The following is a 5,104-nucleotide window of genomic DNA, read 5'->3' as shown; positions in this document are numbered from 1 at the left end:
CCCCGACAGGCTCAATAGGTACGGGATTGTATCCCCTTACGTCCATCAGCCCGTCCTCCAGGTAGAGCGTTGCTCGAGGTTGAGTCGCCTCCCACTGCAGCTTTTTGGCCAATAATCGGTCCCCTTGGATGGTGATCTTTCCACGAGGGGAGGGAATCGGCAGGCATAACTCGGAGATATCCACCGTGGCCCTCAGGGCGACGAGGAGCGGCCTCCCGATAATGGCATTGTAAGCCAGGGGGATGTCGACCACAACCCATTCCACGGCTTGCTCGGTCCTCTCAACGTCTTCGGCCAAACTTGTTGGTAGTGAAATGACTCCTTTTACTGGCACCTCGATCTCTGACAGCCCGACCAGAGGGAAAGTCCCCGCCCGGAGGGCAGTGTGAGTATTTTTCATAGCGCGGAGGGCCGACCACGTGAGCAGATTCACCGAACTCCCGGTGTCAATCAGTACCCGATGAGTTTTGAAACCTGCTATGCTCACGGTGACCACAAGTGCTTCCGAGTGACTAGTCCGGAGTGGGGGTTGTAGTGTTAATGTCTGCCCGCTCGCCTTTCTCTTTCAGGAGCCGTCGGGCCGTGCGGGGAGTGCCGGCGCTCCCTCCCTGATCACGTGTATCTCTCCTTGGTATCTTGGTTTCTCTGCCCGCCCCGTCTCTCGCTGCTTCGGGCTTTGCTCCCTTTGTCTGCTCGACCTGGGCGGCGCCCCCTGCTCCGTGATTCGCTCGACTTCTTTCTGTAGCTGAAAACAGTTGTCTGTAGAATGTCCGGAGGACCTGTGATACTTGCAGTACTCCTTCTCTGCTCGGGTCTTACCCTTCTCACCGACCGGGACCTGCTGCGCATATCGGCGTGGCTGATGTTGAGTGGTGTAATGGACCTCCTTGCCCCTGGACCGATCCCCTCTCCGCTCTGGGTGGCTGCGCTCTGCCCGGGTGGGATAGGGCATTGGAGCCTCCCTGCGGACCCGGACGTCCTCACGCGACTCCGGGACTGCTCGGCTCCTTTCTTGCTTTTGTGAGTCGCCCTTGGCCTTATCCTTCACCGTTTCCTCATAACCGGCCGGCCGGTCATAGTCATCGTACCGGACAAAGGTCTGTGCCATAGTCATCAGCTCTTCGAAAGACCTGGGCATTTTTTGGAAACACTTCTGCTTGAGAGGCTCGCAGGTGGTCCCTTTTGCTAAGGCATCGTGGGCCACCTCCAGATTAAGACCTTTGACTTACGATGCCATGTGATGGAACCTTGATAGGAAGTTGCGCAGAGGCTCAGTTGCTCGCTGCTTAAGGCCATTGAGGTCCGAACTGATTTTTCTAACCTTTGCCGCCGCGGCAAACCGAGAGAGGAAAAGGTCTTTCAGGAGATCAAATGAGTCGATAGATTCCGGGGCAAGTCCCCGATACCACTCCTGCGCGCTGGAGGAGAGAGTGGTGGGGAAGACCTTGCACATGATGTCCTCATCTTTCGAGTACAAATTTATGGTACTCATAAAGGACGCCACATGATCATTGGGGTCCTCGGTTCCTGAGTATTAGGCCAGTCGAGGAGCTTTCCAGTCACGCGGAAATCTCTTTTCAATAATCCTTTGTACCAACGACGTTTTACTGGATGTAACGCTGCCTCCCATCACGCCCCCGAGCGCCCTCTTGTCCAGGAAACGCTGGATTTCCAGCTCCAACAAATCTTCGCCGCTTGCTGCTGTGGCTCCAGCTCCTCGACCTTCGCCTTCGCCGGCGACTGCGGTTGCAGCTCCTCTCCCTGCGATGATCACTTCTTCTGGGCAGTTCCTTCCCTCTGTAGTTCCGCTGCTTCCTTCAGGTACTGCCAAATCTTAGCGTTTTCCTCCTGCAGGCTTCTCTGCTGGTCGATGATCTTCATTTGAGCCGCCGTGTGTACGGCCTGTGCCGTCTGAAAACCTTACACTGCGCTGAGGAGTTGAGCAGCGTTAAAGGTCGCCTCTTCTTTCGGGCCTACCTCTTCCAATAACGGCCCAAGGTTTCTGGGGGATATCGGAACGTTCAGGACCACACCACCGGCGTGCGTGATGGAGCTGGTCGCTCCAGCTTCTCGCAGCGTCGTTGGCGTCGGGTCATTAGGGGTTTCCATCTTGGCTGAAGATCCGGGGTCACTCGTAGTCCACGTTCACCGCACCAAATAATTAGGTAAGTGAACTCCGTGATCTGGATCTCCGGAAAGAGGCTTTTGCTTCCCGATGGATCGTCCCTGCGCCGGGAATGGTCCCTATGGATACTTCGACGAGCAAGACAGTCAGAGGTTCAAGAAACTATTCAAAGTAAAGTGTCCAAAGTGGTTTCAAGTGATTACCCCTCTCCTTCTTGAATGTGAGGTGTATTTTTATAGAGGTTGCTTGGGCCTAAAGCCCGCCTGCCCGACTGGGCCTATCGGCCCGAACGGGCCTGATTGGGCCTTCTTCATATCCCGAATCATCGGCTAACCCCAAAAATCTAAAATTAAAATTTAACACTAGTCCCACCCATGTATTTGAATGTACTGAACTAAAAATAAAAAGAAACAAACTCACCCACACAAAATCAACACTAACTTGTTATATTTATGTATTATATTGCTCTGTTAAAAACAATAAGAACTTAACGGTAAAAAATTAAAGAAACTTTCCAAAGTTCCAACTAAATATTAGACTATTATTGTGGTTTGGATTTATAATTAATCTTTTATTGTGGAATTATAATTATTATTTTTTTTTTGTGGAATTATAGTTATTGAATTACAATTTATAATTATGAAAAAAGTTACAGCCTCACAAAAAGTTCCAGAGTTAGAATTTTACAATTATGGAATTACAATCTAGCCGTTAAAACCCAAAAACCTTTGTTCTATTCTATACAAGCTGATTTTTTTATATTCATACACCTTTTTTGAGTTTTTGGTTGGTTTTCATGAAAACATAGCGTCAGAATCACCAAGTCAGATTTTTTTTTCTATTAATCATATTAAATATCAGTCATATTAATATTAAGGGAAAAGTACAAAAATAAATCTTGTGGTTACACCAATTTTCGATTGCAGCTCTGTGGTTTAAAATTTTGCAAAATGGTACATTGAGGTTCATTCCGTTAGCAAACACATACCAAATTGACTAACGGTGTTAAAAGTCAAAGGGAAAAGAGTTAATTTGGTTCTTATATTTATTTATTTTATAAATTAAACCCCCTTACTATATAATTATCACAAAAAAAACCCCAAATAAAAAATAAAAATCAATTACACTCTCCCTCTCAAAATTCAAATCCCTCCACTCTCTCTTTCTCTCAGCTCTCCCTCTCATCTAGGTTCAAAAATCCGATGACCTCCCTTTCGGCTCCAGTCTGTTCCTCGGATGCTTCTCTACCTTTCTTCATCTCTTCCACTCACCTGCCCCTCGGTTCCCTTCGTTTGCAGCAGCTCTCCCTCTCCGTTCCATCCATTTGCAGTTCTCATCCTAAGATTTTTACGCTCGTCGTTATCCCAGTTCTTTGCATCTTCTTTCTATTATGTAATCTTCTAGTTTCTACTTTTACTTAGCTGCCATGTCTTTCAGGGGACTAAGCCTGGTACATTTTCAGTTCTTTTAGCTTGTTTTGTGTTTAAAGTTCTCATATTTTCATTTTTTACGCTCGCCGAAGCTTGACTCCTCTTCCGTCTCCGATGATTCCGTCGTCAATAAGAAACGCTTGACTGATAATCAAGATTGTAATGCCAAGAAAGTAAGTCCGATGATTCTGATCTCGATTTTTGAATCATTTTTTTCTTCTGTTAAATTCTAGTCTGACTTTAATTTCGATCCAGATGGTTTCAAAATGGATTCTAGGTATTCGTCGATATGGCTAGCGAAAAGTACCTCTGGAGGAATTTCAAGGAGATGAGGAAGGAAGAGAAAGTCAAGTCCTTAAACACTACCAATGATTTTGTAGAGAAATTATCATAGAGGAGAGAGAGAGAAGAGAAAAGAGAGAGAAAGAAGAAAAAAAATAAAAAATTAAAGAGAAATGGAGAAGATGGTGTAATTGATTTTTATTTTTTATTTTGTGATTTTTCTGTGATAATTAGATAGTAAGGGGGTTTAATTTATAAAATAAATAAATATAAGGACCAAATTAACTCTTTTCCCTTTAACTTTTAACACCGTTAGTCAATTTGGTATGTGTTTGCTAACGGAATGAACCTCAAGATACCATTTTGCAAACTTTTAAACCACGGGGCTGCAATCGAAAATGGGTGTAATCACAAGGTTTATTTTTGTACTTTTCCCTAATATTAATGACACGAGCACTTCATAATAGTATACAAATTAAAGAAATTCTAATATTATATACACAATACTCTATCTTACTTAGACATGGATATAAACACACAATAATAACATAATCCAAAACTATTTTTGCATATTGCAAAACATAAACAATAATTTAGTGTAGGTTGCTTCTATATTATGATCAAACAAAGATAAAAAAAACAAATCGGACTAAAACCAATAATTTAATTTAGGTTGTTTCCATGTTACTCTATTAATTAGATTCCATTGGAATTTTTTATATCCAATTCTATAATTTTAGAATAGTATAAGAATAAACAAAAAAAATTTATGAAACTCTTGATACTTTTGATGCATTAAACCATCGATATTTCAATTTGACACATTGAAACCTTGATCAATTATAATGTAAAATATATAAATGGCGTCTTCTAAATACCTCTATTGATTCTGCCCCGTTGCTCGAGTTTAATGACACATAATTTCCATCTTCCATGAATGTTAAGTTCTATCTATCACACCTTTGCGCTAATATCGGTTAAAGTCGGATTGGTTTCGACTACGTGGAGATGGAAATAGTAGGGACTGAAATTGCAAAGAGAAAGAAATTAGAAGTCGGAAGTCGGAAGAAAACGACAACGATCCGAATCGGAAGATGAAATTTTGATTGAAAGAGAAACGTTAACAATAATCGGAGTAAGAAAATTTGATTGATGAGAAAATTGAGAAATAAAAATGTATCACCAACGTAAAGAAAGTAGAAATAATAAGTTCCATTAAATCAAAATTATGTACTATTTAATGGAAAATTGAAAAAATATTGGTAAT

This window comes from Euphorbia lathyris, chromosome 3, assembly GCF_963576675.1.
Source record: "Euphorbia lathyris chromosome 3, ddEupLath1.1, whole genome shotgun sequence".
NCBI classification, from domain to species: domain Eukaryota; kingdom Viridiplantae; phylum Streptophyta; class Magnoliopsida; order Malpighiales; family Euphorbiaceae; genus Euphorbia; species Euphorbia lathyris.
This window is presented reverse-complemented; position numbering follows the sequence as displayed.